The 13,416-nt window shown below is 46.4% G+C and overlaps 1 pseudogene; it reads left to right on the top strand.

Annotated features, from left to right (window-relative positions):
* The first annotated feature begins 423 nt into the window (after nt 1–423).
* On the top strand, nt 424–2,580 carry LOC147702938 (NEDD4 family-interacting protein 1-like; annotated as a pseudogene).
* The last annotated feature ends 10,836 nt before the right edge of the window (nt 2,581–13,416 follow it).

The raw sequence follows: 13,416 nt of genomic DNA on the forward strand, positions 1-13,416 counted from the left end.
AGATCTTTGTCCTCACCACATCACTTGGTTTTATTACGTTTTACTTAAGCATTGAGTAACATGGGAAGTATCAGACTGTCCTACTGAATTTGGAAAGAGCTCTTTAAAACAGTTATTACCTTAGCCCACCCAAGCTCCCCTACCATTCCAGAAAGTAAGAGCTATGCAACAAAATAGCCAACTTCTTTTTTTATATGGTTAATGCTATCTTTTGGGTGAATGGTTAAATGAACAAGTTAGAGCTGAAGGCAGAGAGGGTTAAACGGTCTGCTGCTGGCCGCCTCTGACAAGCCTGCTGAGGCAGGCAGTGAAGTTGCCTGAGAGAAGAGGAGGGTGGCAGTATTTTGCTCCATTGAGCAACAGAGAGGAGGAAGGAGGAGGAGGACGGTTGTGACTGTAATACACAGAGAGAACCGCGATCCAAGCCCCCCCAGCGGCGGAGCTTCCCCATTCCCAGCACCCCCTCCAGGGAAGGCGACCCTCGGCGGCCGGAGCGCTTTTAAGGGTGGATTGTTGCCTCTCCCGCGGCTGCCTGTGAGCGTTTTCGACTCCAGCACCGTCATGGCGGAACCCAGCAGCAGCGGCCGATACCAGCAGTTACAGAATGAAGAGGAGCCAGGAGGGCCTTCACAAGCAGGAACCAATGCCCCACCGCCATACAGCAGTCTTACCGGAGAGAATGGAGCAATTTTTGATTATAAAGACGAGTCTGGCTTTCCAAAACTACCTTCGTACATTGTTGCAAACTCACTTCTCCTCCTTGATCTCAATGCGGCCTTCGATACGGTCAGCCATGTCACCCTGCTGCACCGCATGTCCCAGGTCGGGATCAAGGGTAAAGCGTGGTCCTGGTTTCGGTCATTCTTGGAAGACAGATCCTTCCAGGTGTTCGACGGCGATTCGGTCTCCACCAGCAGACCTCTGAATTGCGGCGTCCCCCACGGCTCCTCTCTAAGCCCTGCACTTTTTAACCTGTACATGAGACCACTGGCCGATGTCGTCCGCCCGTTCGGGATTAAGATCATTTCTTACGCGGACGACACGCAGCTTGTGGTCTCCCTGACTCAGGATACCAATCTACCTGTACAGAGCGGGCTTAGAGAGTGTCTGGAGGATGTAAAGACCTGGATGTCCCAATCGTCCTTAAAATTAAATGGAGACAAAACCGAGCTTATGGTCCTCTGCAACTCGGTCCCTAGCTTCCCGGCCACCCTCTGGCCACCCAGCATGGGCCCCCCACCAACTCCCAAAAACAGCATCAAAGGTCTGAGAATATGGATGGACAGATCTCTTTTCTTCAACGTACAAGCTACCAAACTCTCGGCTACCTGCTTTGGCATCATGAAGATGCTTAGGAACATTTTTCCTCTCCTCCCCATGGAAGCCAGGCAGGCAGCGGTACAAGGCTTGATCCAATCCCGCCTCGATTTTAATAATTTCCTTTACGTCGGCGCCCCGGAATCCACCTTGAGAAGGCTACAGACTGTGCAGAACTGCGCTGCACGTATGTTACTCGACCTCCCCCGCAGACAGTCAGTAAGGTCCGGGCTTGTCACTCTCCACTGGCTACCGGTGCGCCAAAGAGTTACGTTCAAAGCCATGTGCATAGCCCATCAGTCCTTCTGGAACTCTGGCCCCAGGATCACACAGTACCTAATCCATCATTACAGGCCCAACAGGAACCTAAGATCTAACCAGTCCTTTCTAGCAGTGACCCCGAGAGTAAGAAGATCCAGATCAGGAGGTACGTCGTTCTCCCACAATGCTGCTAGGGCCTGGAATGCCCTTCCATTGTACTTAAGATCCAACCCCAACCTTACGGCCTTCCGTAAACAATTAAAAACCTTCCTATTCCACCCAGTCTAAACTTCCTCGCCCTTCCCCCTGTGTTCCTCATGGATGCACTTCAGTAATCCTAGCGCTTGGACGCCTCCGGGCAGCAATTCGCTCTCTATAAATCCACATCCTATCCTATCCTATCCTATCACTTCCAAGTTATGATGAAGCTGAACGAAACAAGATTGAAGCCACTGTTCCTCTGGTTCCTGGGAGAGAGGATGATTTTGTTGCTCGGGATGATTTTGATGATGCTGATCAGTTGAGGATAGGCAATGATGGGAATTTCATGCTGACGTTCTTCATGGCATTCCTCTTCAACTGGATTGGGTTTTTCCTCTCCTTCTTCCTCACCACCTCAGCTGCTGGACGATATGGGGCAATATTGGCCTCTCACTCATCAAGTGGATTCTGATTGTTAGATTTTCCACCTACTTCCCTGGATATTTTGATGGCCAGTACTGGCTCTGGTGGGTTTTCCTTGTGTTAGGTTTTCTACTCTTCCTCAGAGGATTCATCAACTATGCAAAAGTCCGTAAGATGCCAGATACATTTTCAACTCTCCCCAGGACCAGGGTCCTTTTTATCGACTGAAGAACATTTCTGGGCCAGGCCTTCCTGTATTTATGAATTCAACGTCAAGCGGCAACCGGACACCTGCAGGAAGTGTTAAAAAGCTCGGTGCGAAAAAGGAAACAAGATCAATTGCTTTACAAAGAACATATTAAAACTATCTAAAATAAAGTACTGTTGTAGAACAATATTTCTTTTATATTTCTTTCAAGGTGTACAATTTTAATAGTTCACGCAAAAAAATCTGTATACATTGAATCGTTGGTGGCTACTGTCTGAAAAAGCTATTGCAATCAACTCTGTGATGTACTAATTAATATTAAATGCCTTACATTATTTTGGAGTCATTTGGTAGCATGGAGTATGCCTCAGTGGCCAGTAGGGGTAAGTCTTGCTTTAATTTGTCTTCATACTAAAATTATGGTGGAAATCTCAATATTTTAGTGTAAAAAAAAAAGCATGAGGCTACCAGCCTTTCCAAGAAGGGGTGTCAGGGGTGCGGGTCACGGAGGATGGAAATTACTTATTGTTATAGCGCAACTGAACACCAAACACGCGTGCTGTGAAAGAGTACAGTCTGTGTTGCATCCCAAAGTAAATTTAGGGTGGCTAATTGACGTTCTTGTGGTATGGTTTTGGTTGGCATTAAGCGCTTAGTGCTCGAGTTTGAATTATTGTAGCCCATATTCATAATCGTGCAGTGTAGCTTTACACATACATTGTACACTTTTTTGGATCGTGAATGGATTGTTTAGTGCAACCCGTAAAGATGACAATGTAAGAATTAAGGTATTGCTGGGTTTGGAAACTCGTGTGGTGTTTTTGTTAGCCACGTTTCTGCTTACTGTGAAAATGGTAACCTTAACTTGAAAGTAGCAATACAACGTGCTCAACCAGCTGCAACCGAGAACCAGAGCCTCCGACGAGGACATCAGATAAGGGACAGTGACTGAATGCCAGGTGAGCTGTGCTGAGGGATGCACAGTGACGTCATTAAGCTGTGGCACACTTTAATTTTATTGGACGGGACTTCCACTGAGAACCTGTATATTTTCAAGCAGGAAATACCATTTCACACCCTGAAACTGCAGTAAACTATTTGAGGAAAATGGCTCCAGAGATCACCCTCCTAAAAAAGGGCCATAATGTGTGGATATCCTTGTTCTGTTTATTTGCGGGGCTTCTGAGGCGAATTCCTAATATAAATGTTCTTTTTGCTTTTTAAAACTTGTGCATTATAAGTGTAAACTGGCATGCACTTTGTGCTTTCTGCCATGCGGCATTACACTGTGGAGTTTTACTATGTTAAAACTGTAAATATAGGACAACATTAATAAATGTCGCTAAAGTAGCTATCTTTTTAACTTTCTCCGACTGTACAAACAGAATGACAAGCAACCCAATAACTGGCTTGAAGGGAGACAAAAAAGATACCCCTGGATTGCATAGTCTTGTCCCATTAACGGAATCAGACACCTTCAATCTTCTTGCAAATATGAAATCAGGCTCCCTGTACGACCCATGCCCGATAGCTATAGTAAAACTAGCGGTGGAGCCATTGTCACATAAACTGACATCCATTATAAATACAATGTATTTGGAAGGATATTTCTCTTGAGACTGGAAACAGACTTCCAATCAGACCCTGCTGAAAAAAACCCAGTTTAGACGCCAAAGATCCGAATAATTTCAGACCTACCTCTACCGGCGAAAATCATAGAGAGAAACATGAATGCCCAACTCAACCAGTTTCTGCAACACTCTCAGGCGCTGAACCCAACTCAGTATGGTTTCAGAGAGGGTCACAGCACAGAAATCGCACTCCTCTAGTCCACAGAAGAGATTAGCACTGTTCTTGACTGGAAGGTATGGCTTCATTGATCATGTTGGATCTCTCAGCAGCATTTGATACAGTCCATCTTGCCCTGCTGATGGACCGTTTGGGCGAGATAAGAGTCAAGGACACGGCCTGGAAACTACTTAAATCCTTTCTATCTGACAGAACTCAAACAGTTATCCTGGACAAAATCGAGGCAAAAGCATTCTCTCTGCCTTGTGGAGTCCCACGGGGGTCTTCATTGAGTTCGACGCTCTTTAACATTTATGTGTCCTAACTGGTGCCCCTAATTGAATCTTTTGGCTTTAGTGTGACATCCTACGTGGATGACACGCAACTCGTGATGGCAATATGGACGGATGTATTCCAGGATACTGCATCCAGGTTGCAGGACTGCATGAATGCTGTGGGGGTATGGATGGCCCAAAAGTACCTAAAACTCAACTCCAGCAAAACGGAGGTTGTGCTGTTCGGTAACAACCCCAATTTCTGGACCCCTGACTGTTGGCCGAATGCATTAGGCCTGATCCCCACTCCTACTAGGAAGGTGAAGATCCTAGGAGTTTGGATGAAAGGCACACTTAGCTTCAGGGACCAGGTGAACACCATGGCGTCATCAACATTGTATGTCCTCAGATCCTGAAGAAAAGTAATGCCACTACTACCTAAAGATGCACAACAAATAGTTTTCACTGCGTTAATAATGTCTAGACTGGACTATTGTAGCAGTCTTTACCTCAATCTTCAGGAAGGATCGATGAACAATTTACAGATCCTGCAGAATGAAGCGTCCAGACTCCTTACGGGCACACCTAAGTCTGTATCGGTCACTGCTGAGATAAAAAAAACTTCACTGGCTGCCGGTCAGGAAGTGCACTCAGTTCAAGGCTTTATGTTTGGTCTTTAAAGATCTTCAGGGAGCCTGCCCAGACTTTTTAAAACAACGTTTCAGCTGGTATATACCTAAAAGAGCATGGCAGTCATCAGATGCTTAATTGGTAATAGTGTTCTTTGTGTAAAAAAAGCCAACTGGGGTGGCAGAAGTTTCATAGCCAATGCGGCTGAGGCTTGGAACGCCCTCCCAATACACCTGAGATGCATGACCATTCTACTTGCCTTTAGGAAGGCATTGAAAATGTGGCTTTTCATAAACTAAGTTGGTCAATACCCACATTATGTGAGCCCCAAGCAGGTTTTCACACAGTGCCAGGACACCTTCAGGTAACAGTATGCACTTTACAAATGCAATTAACATTAACACTCAGAGACTTCTTCAAGAAACAAGGAACTAAAGTTCAAGCCCCAACCAGCCCCAATGAAATATACTGTCACAACCTATTCAGTTGCCACAAATTAGTACTAATACAGAACAAGCAAAGATCAAAGTACAGGCCGTGGTTCACGAACATCTTCAAAACCAGGCCACTACAACGTTTCCAGATGATCATTCAACAAGGGAAGTATCATCTACACCCGGGAAAAACAGGCAAAGGCCAGACATCAGGCCAGGAAATTTATCAACGCCCTTACAACAAGTGCAACAACTTAACAAGGACCAGCACTTATCTGCAATAACAATTTTAAGCAATGATTCCCCCCCTCCCTCAGATTGCCCACACAGCAGGAAATTAATCCATACAGCATGGGCTCCTCTGTAAATAAAGTAGAATCCACCCCCCCAAGCAGCATAATGGACCAGAACCCTTCCAGGTAATATTAAGTTTCTAACACCAACCACCTGTCTTAGTCCATCACAAATCATCGGAAACAAAGACAAGTGAGCCCAATGACCATTCCCTCTTGGACTTATCCTTTTTCAAGACCGACCCCAACAAAGCCCTTGACCCAACAGAGCTTGATTCCACCATCATCTGGCCCCAGCTCCTACAAACACTACAATCCACGGTGTCTGCACTAAATTATCACTCAGACAAACTTGACATTCAAGTAGAACTCTTAAAACCATTAGCTGTATACACGGCAGGGATCGATAATGAACTGGAAGGCCTGAACACCCTAATAACCAAAGCACAATCAAAAGTCAACTTGACCCAAGCAATATGCTGCTGTTCACCAATAATTGATAGTCTGTCTACACTACCGCAGTTTCTTGGCTTGGTTTTGACAGAGATAAAGAAATTACCATCAAGCACACAAGATCAACCATGTCCGCCAGGTCCACACTCAATTAATCTAACCACTCAAGAAGCCAACGAAGAAAGCATAAAATATAATAACCCTGGTAAAAATCATAAGGTATCTTTAATAAAAACCGATATTCGATTAAAAGATACTCCAGCAGTAGTTCTATCCCTAGACAATCGAGACAAACAAGTGGCACCCAAGTAGTGTGACATTTTTCTACCAACCAAATTAAACAATAAAAATAACACCACGCAGAAAATAGACAATCCATTTACTCCTGAGTTAGTGGAAATTGTCGACGTTAGAGAGGCCGGCCCAGGAACGGGACTAACGAATAAATACCCCCGAAAACAGCGCCTGAGCAAAAGAGGAAAAAAAAGAGATTACGGAAAAAACGCCACAAACGTGGTTCAGCTACTCAAAACACAACCAGCGATGCACCATGTATCTGTAAGGACAAGACCCGATCTAGTTCAATTAGTACCGCAAGCTCCGACAGCATCCTTACATCACCACAAAAATCTATAATACAATTATCCACAGCATTAATTGATAAGGTGTCAACACCTCTCGTCGCCAGCAAAAAGCATAAGGAGCCCTCGACCCCGGACAACCAGGGAAAGGTCCCGAGGCCGGGAACAGTACCCCATGTCATCAAGATTAGATTAGATGACCCGATAGTCCCAAGGAACATGGTAAGCGCACCAATGTCAAACCAAGATAAGGTAATTAACGAACAACATGACAAGGAGTATAGGCCACGAGGCAAGGAGAACATCCAGATTACGTTGCTCATGAACCCGGACATATCACAAAAGGGCAAGACGTTACCGAATAAAATCGATCATGATTTTCGAGGTGAAGACAGGAAAGTTAAGCAACAATCACCACACATTCTAAGGAGAATGGACCAATCACAACCCATGGTCGAAGACATTTATAAGATCGCAGGCGATAAGGCAGGATCTAAGCAACAAGTGCATTACACTCAAAGGAGAACTGATCCATCTGACATTATGGTTAAAGACAATCATAAGAACACGCACAAAGGGCCCCTCATTAAACAATCTAAAAACTAAATTGCTATTTGTCCCTGAATATTACAGCCAAGGAACACACGATATCCTGAATAGAGGTAAGATCCTGAAACTTTTTAAATGCATCCCTGAACTGCGCCACATTGAATCTAATGACTTAGGGGCAGATTTATGAGGCCCTTGCGTCTCCTTGCGCCGCAATTGCGTCACTTAATGTGAAGCAACGACGGCGCAAACAATGCGCCCTATTTACAACGTGACGCATCTAGGAGATGCGTCACGTTGGAAAGCCCTGCGCCATGAGGAGGCGTTTCTGCGCAGGGGGGGAGGCGTTCCTGCGCAGGAACGCCTCCTAAAAGTGGCTGAGTGAAATCTATGAGATTTCACTCAGTCACTTTCTACGTCAATTCCTTACGCCTGCTTGAAGCAGGCGTAAGGGTGACGCACCATGCATTGAAGAGGTGGCTCCTGTGCATTGCAGGAGTCATGTCGCACTTGCGACATGACTCCTGCAATGCGCCGCCCGTACGCCGAGAGATGCGTCACGCATCTTCACTAACTTGCACCATGGTGCGCCGCATCATAAATGCGGCGCACCATGGGTGGCGGAGCAGTGGCGCACTGTGGCGCATGTTAACTGGCGCATCCCTGGGGATGCGCCAGTTAACATAAATCTGCCCCTTAATCTCTATCGAGTTCAAACCGATGAGAAGCAATCAGTTCGCAGAACAAATGCTAATCACTTTTTCAACTACAGCACTTACCGAAGAAATCATATCAAGGTCAGCCTTATTCAACAAATGGGGTATCAAAATAGTACCCCAATCAGAACCACGGTACCCCTCGGTTCTCGCAAACCTCATGGCCATATTAGACAACCAGGGTCCAGGATCCTTCTCAATTTTAAGTAAGAGCGAGCCAACCAAAGAATAAGGAGACAAAAACCACAGTGACAGACTGGGCTTGGCTGCCAGCAGCCTTGGACGGTGGTAATCATAATCGAACTCAACCCATTCTTTCAATATGTTAATGGAACATCAACAGCCTCCCATCAAAATTTCAATCTCCAGATTTGATAAACTTCTTCAAAGATTATGAGGCCATATTATTGCAGGAAGCATGGTCCTTAGTTAGCCTCCCACTAGAAGGATATCTGGAATATAGAACACCCGCTCAGAAAACGCATATGTCCGGTCGACCCAGCGGTGGCCTCTCAATCTACATTTCAGCTAAATTAAATGTTAAAATAACACAATTGACATTCGAAGAAGACTGGATCTCCGGCGTACTTATTAACAACTCTACACAGACTGAACAACTGATTAACCATCTAATCCAGGTACTGTGTAACATACAAAGTAACTATAATAGACCAGCATGCTTAGTGTCCGGAGACTTCAACACAAACCTCTTCCAAGAAGCCCCGGAAGAGTATAACACACCATGGCCAGACACCATGGAACAAAAAAAACCTGCTGGCAACAAATATAGCAAACTAGGCGAATACATGGTGTTGCAACTTACAGCTCTGGGTTATACAATTTTAAATGGTCGCTTCCCCAAGGACAACCCCCTTAACTAGACAAGAACAAATGGTCAAACCCATTGGTTCCTAGATTACACCATTTGCAGTAAAGAAATTCTCCCAATCATTGAGAACTACACCATAGTAGACCGAGGAGATAGCGACCGTCGCCCCCAAGTAACCACCCTGTCATCTCACCTAATGCACCACGCTACAACCAGCCAGACAACAGAAGGCAACTTTACCGAAAATCTGAAAAGGTTGAAATGGACCGACTCGACCATACCAGCAATAATGAGCGAATGCAGAGCCCAGCAAAACCCTACGGGTACTGAAATATCCCAATCCATCACATTATGGTGGTCTTCTCTCGGGCACTGCTTAAGAAATTCCCACGTATTACACGAAAAATTGGAAAAGGAAATCAGGTAACAACAAGTGGCGAAATCAGGAATCTAAAAACTGCACGCAACAGAGCCCTAAGACAGGCACACAGGAACCCAGGGGACCACCATAACCAAAACAATTTCAAGCAAGCTCAAAAAGCTCTCAGAAACGCTATATTTACTGAGAAAAACAAACGATCTGAGAAGTTTTGGCTAAAATTGATACACGCAAGCGAAAAGGATAATTTAAAGGCTTTTTGGTCACTTGTTAACTCTAAAATACACAAACAAGGAGGTCAATGCAGCGCTAACATCTCTGAAACCGACTAGGTATCCTATCTAACAACCCATTTTGACGAGTCACAAAAAGAAGCCCTATCGGTCGGATCATCAGCCACGGCTTTTCAATCTAAAATATACAAACTTTCAGGCATAATGGATGTGAAGACACCAGGAATTTACACCGAATTATATATAAGGGCACCAATGACAACTGACATGAAACCTCCACCCCAGTCAATAGAAACATCACTAGACGCCCCGACAACCTTAGAAACACTTGTAGATAAAATTGCCCGAACCATAACAAAGGGCTGCTCAGACGGAGCCCCAGGGCCAAATGGCTTACCCTAGTCTCTGTTCAAACAGGACATAGAATTCTGGGCAAACAAGTTGGCACCTCTCTTTTCCTATTGCCGGATTAACCTAGTTTTAACAGAATCGTGGCAAGGAGCAATTATACACCCAATCTATAAAGAAAGAGAGCGGACCCAAAAAACTATAGGATGATTACCCTATTGGATGTGGAATCAAAATACTACGCCAAACTGCTGTTATGTTATGTTAGGTTATGTTAAAAAATTTATACCGCGCACGTACACCGAGACGGTTTCTTGGCGCTCATAACAAACATAGCAAGCCAGGGCAGAAGAGTTACTCAAAAGCCACCTTGAAAAGGTGTGTTTTTAGGGTTTTGCGGAACAACTCATATGAGGTAAAATAGCGAAAGGAAGAAGGGAGGGAGTTCCAGTAGGAGGGGCCTAGGAAAGAGAAGCATAATCCTCCATGTTTTTTACGGCGGAATGATGGAGTGCAAAGAAGATTATCGGCAGAAGACCGTAAGTTGCGGGTAGGAGAATATCTCTTAAGCTTGGAGGAAATGAACTCAGGGGCCTGGTTATGCAAAGATTTAAATAGGGTGCAGCCGAGCTTGAAGGAGCATCGTTTAGCCACTGGGAGCCAGTGAAGGCTCCTCAGGAGGGGGGAGACGTGCTGGTGTTTGGGTTGGTGGTACACCAGGCGCGCGGCCTGGTTCTGGATCAGCTGAAGTTTTTGGAGCTGATAGACAGGAATCCCCACATATAGGATGTTGGCAAAGTCAACTCTGGAGATGACCAGAGCCAGTATTACTAGTGTGAGTGCCTCTCTGGTTAGAAATCTACAGATCTTGCGAATCCTGCGTAGCTGGAAAAAGCAGGATGATGTTACTGCTGAGATCTGAGGTTTCATGGAGAGATCCTCCGAGATGATCACTCCTAGGCTTTTCACAGAGCTGACCGGGCAAGGGGGGAGACCCAAAGAGGGGGGCCAGTAGTTATCATCCCATGGATTGGTGGGACCACCCACCAGGACAAGTTCCGTTTTAGACGGATTCAGCTTGAGCTGGCTGTGAGCCATCCAGTCAGAGATGAGTAGCATGGTTATTTGGAAGTTGATGCGAGAGGAAGGTGTAGTGTCCAGAGGGAAAATCAGTTGTAGATCATCGGCATAATTGTATATTGTAGCGGAGGAATGGCGAAGAGAAGCCATGAGTGGTTGCATAGAAAGATTGAAAAGGAGGGGGGAGAGAGCAGAACCCTGGGGAACACCACAAGTGAGGGGGAGAGAAGAAGCAGAGAAGGTGGAAAGGTGGACTGCCTGGGAGCGGTCTTGCAAGAAGGATCGAACCCAGTCAAGGGCAGTGCCCCGAATGCCGGCGTTTCTGACACGGTCGATCAAGATAGTGTGATCGACCGTGTCAAAAGCCGCCGACAGGTCTAACAGTACGAGGGCTTGGGGGATGTTGTTGTCGGCTCCAGTTCTAAGTGTGTCCATCACAGCTGCAATCACCATCTCTGTAGAATGCAGGGGGCGAAAGCCCGCCTGCTGGGGGTCAAGGAAAAAGGAAGACTCAATGAAAGTGCTCAAGCATTTAGTGACGTAGGTCTCTAAGATCTTTCCCAAAAAAGGGAGAAAAGAAATAGGTCTGTAGTTGCTTAGCACTAGGGGATCTGCACTGGGCTTTTTCAGGATGGGTAACACTACCGCCTGCTTGAAAGCTTCTGGGACGACGCCTGATGTTAAGGAGGAGTTGAGAAGGGCTAGAGCGGGGTCAGGGCAGTGCATAAAGATTTCTTTGAAAATATGTGGGGGGCAGCAGTCCTTCGGGGACCCGGAGCTAACTTTGTGAAGAAGACTGTTGAATTCGGTGATGGAAATGGGACGGAAAGATAGGAATTTCTGAAGGTTTTCCGGGGGGAGGGGAAATGATTTGGAAGGGGACGGTGGAGAGATATTGTTTTTGATTGTGGAGATCTTATCTTGAAAGAAAGCATTGAGCTCATCACACAAAGCCTGAGTGGGAACGGGTGGGAGGGTAACACGATCAGGAAGGGAGAGCTCATTGACTATCGAAAAGATGTCTTTGGCTTTTGAAGCCGACTCCAAGATTTTACAAGAAAAGTAAGAAGTCTTCGCCTCGAGGATGGAAGATTTATATTTGCTGAGTAAGCTCGTAAATTCAGTCTTGAGTGCTGGGTCATACTTGTGGCGCCAGCGCCGTTCGGCCTGGCGAAGAGCTAATTTGTCTAGTTTCAGCTGGTCAGTGAACCATCGCTGGGCGTCGTGGGGGCGTGAGACTTTAATAGCTTTTAAAGGGGCTACAGTATCGGCAGCTGTCTTCACCCAGTGCTCGAGAGCGGAGGCTTGGTGGGAGACAGATTCTGAGGCTGATGGAACTGAGGCCGCCAGAAGAGAATGAAGTATTGACACATCAGCGTTCTTCCAATTCCGAGCTGTGATGCTAGCGGGGCGCGGGGGGCGAAAGAAAGTGGGAAGATCAATGGAAAAAGAAACAAAGTAATGGTCTGACCAGGTGCAAGGGGTGATCAATGGAGGCGAAAGATCGAGGTTGGCCGTCCAGACCTGGTCAAGTATATGACCCTTGCAGTGGGTGGGAACAGAGATCAATTGCTGACAGTTCAGGCTAGTGAGGGTGTCTGAAAACAGCTTAGAAAGTCGGCATTCTTGGGGGTCGGTGGGCCAGTAATTAAAATCGCCCAGGATAAGAATTCTGGAGTGATTTATAAGAAACTGGGAAAGAAGTTCCCCGACTGCTTCAGCAAAAGACGGCATGTAGGTGGGAGGTCTGTACATGAGGACACAGATAAGGGAGGTGGTGGTTGAGCGAAGCTGGATAACAAGGGTTTGAGAATTGGGAATGGGAGTGCAGTTTAAGGTAGAGAATACGTGTTCTTTGCGAATAATAGCTGCTACTCCGCCGCCAGCTTGCCCCCCGGGGCGATTAACATGTAGAATGTAATAGCGGATGGGGAGGGCGGCTAGAATATCGGGCGCAGAATCTTCTGTCAGCCAAGACTCAGATAAAAAGAGGATATCTACATTAGAATCATCTAGTAAGCTGTAGATTTCTAGTTGGTGTTTCACCAAGGAGCGCGTATTCAGGTAGAGGATTGTAAGAGTACAAATGGCAGGTGTAGGTGATGGGGAGTTAGCGAGAACAAGGGAGGGAACAGGTCCGGGCGGGGGAGGGAGAACCATACAGTGAGTGGTGGAGATGCCGCACTCATGAGCCCGCCTGATGGCCTGGGTGTTGAAGGGAATATAAGTCTGCAGGCGAATACCAGAACGTTTGGGCAGGGTGAGGGGCCGCAGGACGCAGCCGGCCGCGGACGGGCGCAGACGGGCAGGACTTTGGCTTGACTTCGGCGCGATGTCGGCGCTCCCGCTGCGCTCGTCCGCTGCGCTTCCGCCATGTCGTCATCTTATGTAGATGAGGCATTAAACCACTAGACCGCT

This window comes from Lissotriton vulgaris, chromosome 7, assembly GCF_964263255.1.
Source record: "Lissotriton vulgaris chromosome 7, aLisVul1.2, whole genome shotgun sequence".
In the NCBI taxonomy this organism is placed as follows: Eukaryota; Metazoa; Chordata; class Amphibia; order Caudata; family Salamandridae; genus Lissotriton; species Lissotriton vulgaris.